Genomic DNA, 272 nt, shown 5'->3' on the forward strand with positions numbered 1-272 from the left:
GTAAACTCAAAGAGTGACTATGCCTAAAGCCTCGCATCCTAAGCGAAGGGCCTTCAAGTCGGCCGAAATGAGCACCGATCTCCGCCGCGCGTTGATGGCCGGCGGTCAAAATAACCGACGGCGCCAGATTCATTATTTACACCGTAGGCGCGCAATCGCTGTCCTCAACATCGGCGCTCGTGGTCATTCGGCCGTCAATGACCGCATGGGAAGTACGGGTAGAGTGATATGAGCATAATAATCAGGTTTTTGAAGACGGTGTCCATAGCGGC

Source organism: Penaeus monodon, chromosome 33 (genome assembly GCF_015228065.2).
Source record: "Penaeus monodon isolate SGIC_2016 chromosome 33, NSTDA_Pmon_1, whole genome shotgun sequence".
NCBI classification, from domain to species: Eukaryota; Metazoa; Arthropoda; class Malacostraca; order Decapoda; family Penaeidae; genus Penaeus; species Penaeus monodon.